Here is a 3,721-nt window from a genome sequence, read left to right as displayed (position 1 = left end):
TCAGATTAACACAAAGGGGCACTTTGTGCAAATCCCGATTATGGAGAGCACTTTCATTTATTAAACTCTGCCAATCCCTATGCTCTTTTGGAGCTGGGATTAAAATCAGGTAGACACCATTGTCTGTCTAAACAATCCCCTTTCTAAGCTCTCTCTCCCTCCCTCTCTCAGCCAGTTTTCTCTGGATGGTGTAACCCAGACCCAGGGCTGGCCGGTTGGCTTAAATTATGGGTCGTCCGCTTGATAATACCGCCACCATCGATTCCCATTAATCAACATCATCCCCTTCAGAAGAGCTAGGTGGAGGGGGGGGGGGGAAATAAAGTGTTTACAAGGTCTGTGCTGTGAAAAGGCCCACAGACAAGTGGCAGCCATATGGAGTGAATCACCATGCTAGTCATAGTGAACAGCTGCCCTCTATCAGAGTCAGCACAGCACCAATACACTGCCACTGCCACGCGTTGCCATTAGTTAGATAGAGACTGATTGACTTTCATGTTATTGGAGACTGGGAGGGCCACAGCTAGCTTAATATCTGCCCCCACGAGGCCCCTCAAGGCCCCGAAGTTTTAAACGACAGGTGATGGGTCACCCTCTGTGTATTTCCTGGTCTGGAATCTTTCTGGTCATACATCCCGGCCGGTAGCCTAGCGATTAAGATGCGCTGGTTTGAATCCCTGAGCCGACTAGGTTCAAAATCCCTAATTGGTCCTGTAAGTCGCTCTGGATAAGGGCGTCTGCTAAATGACTCAAATGTAGATGTAAAATGGAATCCTCCAAGTTACAGTTTAGGAAGTTAGGCTGAGAGCATATTGTTGAGAAAATGTTTTTTGGAGATAGATGTTTACCGCAATGTAAGTCTTTTCTTTTACATTGTTTCCCCATGGCAATATGTTAACGTCAACCTATTTATGGATACAGTCTGTACAGACCAATTCTACCTACTATATATTAGGATGTGTGTCCTCAATACTGTGATTACATGTACTTTGAAAGAACTTTCCAAAATTGCTCCATAGTGTGAGCAAAGTAATTACATGATTGCTACTCATGATTTACCTTCCACACAGTGTATTTCAGTAATGGCAAAGTGATTAAATATGTTCTCAGCTTCTGTGTTGGTACTTTACAACACAAAGACATGACATATGTCGGTGGATCATCATTCTTGACCCTCATAAAAAGGGTGTTTTTCTAAAATGGCAGAGCATAAGGTTCCCATTTTTTTTTCAAGATTAATAGGGACTAGGGCCTACTGCCCTCTATAATTGTATCAGTTTATAAGGAGCTTATTGTCATCTCAATATTGTATTTTTTTGTATGGTAAAACATATGAAATTGAAATCACAAGCATATTTCTTAATGAAATAGAAATTAATTTAAAGAGTAGCTCGCTACAAGTGGAGAAAAAGGGAGAGTGAGATTACTGGGGTAAATCAAACACATTTAATATTCAGAATGCATTGACACAATTAATCTGACATTGTGTTAAAGGATAATACCTTAACTGACACTAGCCATCCACTACACTGGGGCTCTGACTAAGCAGGATGGGCCCTTTTGCTGTGGGGTATGATTACACACCCAAGTAAACAACCTGGTCTCAAAGCATTTCGTATTATTCTGTACGTAAATCAAGACACTCCATTTATTATGATATGATATGGTATGTAATAATTTGTGGATGCCCATCACCCATTTCGTGTGATATATCACAAATTTTAATTAGTATTATATCTTACAAATTTGCATAACTTGTTATATGTTACAAATGTGGTTAGGTGAAGGGTTAGCTAAAAATGGTTAGGGTTAGTGGAAGGGTTAGCTAACATGGTAAATAGTTGTAAAGTAGCTAAAAAGTAGTAAGTAGTTCCTAATTAGCTAAAATTGTCCTTGATGAGATTTGAACATGCAAAGTTTGCTAGACGTTTGCGTTAGACATCCACTGATCCCCTGATCAAACACCGTTTTTGCGTTAAGTAACCACAATGGTGTAGTAAAAAATACGTAAGTAGTACTACTTAAATAGTTTTTTGGGGTATTTGTACAAGTTCCATACAGAAATGGTGTGTAAAGATCGGTGTGGAAGAACTTGACTGGCCTGCACAGAGCCCTGACATCAACCCCATCTAACACCTTTGGGATGAATTGGAATGCCGACTGCAAGCCAGGCATAATCGTGCAACATCAGTGCCCGACTTCACTAATGCTCTTGTGGCTGAAAGAAAGACAGTCCCTGCAGCAATGTTCCAACATTTAATGGAAGGTCTTCCCAGAAGAGTGGAGGGGGGACCAACTCCATATTAATGCCCATAATTTTGGAATGAGATGTTTGACAAGCAGGTGTCCACATACTTTTGATAATGTAGTGTATATTTTGGCAATTAAATATACTTTTGACTCCAGAGTGGCGCAGCGGTCTAAGGCACTGCATCACAGTGCTTGAGGTGTAACTACAGAACAAGGTTCGATCCCAGGCTGTGTGAAGACCTTCACTTCTGCTGAGGCCGTTAGGGAACGGCACCGATGAGACAAGATCGCAATTGGATATCATGAAATTGGGGAGAAAAGTGGGAAAAATACAGAAAAATGTGGTACTTTTGATACTCAAGTATATTCAGGGGCCGGTCCTGAAGTTGGAGAATTTTGTGTTTTTCAAACACCAGAAACAGCTTTTTTTCTACAATATAGAGTCATAACAATTATGCTTAATTCTATGTAAAAAAAGAAAAGAAAATAATAATAAGCATCCTTTTCTGCATATCTAAGCATACTTCTTGAGCTGTCTGTATCCTCCTGACTGATGATTTTTTTTTTAAAGAAACTAAATATGCTTCTCCTTATCTCTGCTAAAATCATTCAAAGGAATGTTAGTCTTATTCGGTACATTTAATTTTTGTAAAAAAATGTTTTAATGCTTTTCTAAAGTCAACCAACCGTGTCAGCAGGCATGCAAGTTTAGATAGTTTGACAAGCTAGCTACTCTAACTTGATCGATAGCCTGAAATCGCTTGGTAGCTAGTTATGAGGTTGGGAGATTGAGAACCTATCTGGGCTAGCTAAAGCCAATTTGATAAAATTGCTAGGTGGCTAGTAGTATTACAGAGAAACAACAGGACAAATCTGAAAGAGCACCTGCCCCTGTGCCCCCTATGATCACATTATCTCTCTAAAATAGATAGGAATACTATGGAACAGATTTCCAAAATGAAAATCACTTGGAGCTGATTTGCTGGCGTTTTTACAGTATTTTAGGCCCCCCCCCAAACAAAAAAAATAATGAAATATCTTTTAAATATTTTTTCTGAAAACTTAATAGAATCACTTGCCGGCCAAAATTGGCCTACTGGGGAACCCTGTACTTTGGAAATTACCTTGATAATAGCATTTTCAGGAGTTAAATGCAACAAACAACAAAAAAAATATATAAAAATATATCTATTAATATGGTTTTTGATCACTGTTATTTGTTTACAAGCATGATAGCTGTACTTTTAGTTCATGTTTTACTCTTGTTGGCCATTAGCCTATCGAGTTCAAAGCATGTGTATGCATCAAACTGGTATTTACGACTTCATAACTTGTAAATTCTCACCTCCCACTTTCAGCACTGAAATAGTTAAACGGAGGGGGCGCAGTGAGTGGGTTGGGTTTGGTTGGAGTGAAGTTGGACATGTGCTACAAATGTTTGTTTTTTTCCTTCTCAAATTAGCCAGGGAGC

Source organism: Oncorhynchus clarkii, chromosome 16, assembly GCF_045791955.1.
Source record: "Oncorhynchus clarkii lewisi isolate Uvic-CL-2024 chromosome 16, UVic_Ocla_1.0, whole genome shotgun sequence".
Lineage (NCBI taxonomy): Eukaryota > Metazoa > Chordata > Actinopteri > Salmoniformes > Salmonidae > Oncorhynchus > Oncorhynchus clarkii.
The sequence above is the reverse complement of the archived record's forward strand: the minus strand, read 5'-3'. Positions refer to the sequence as shown.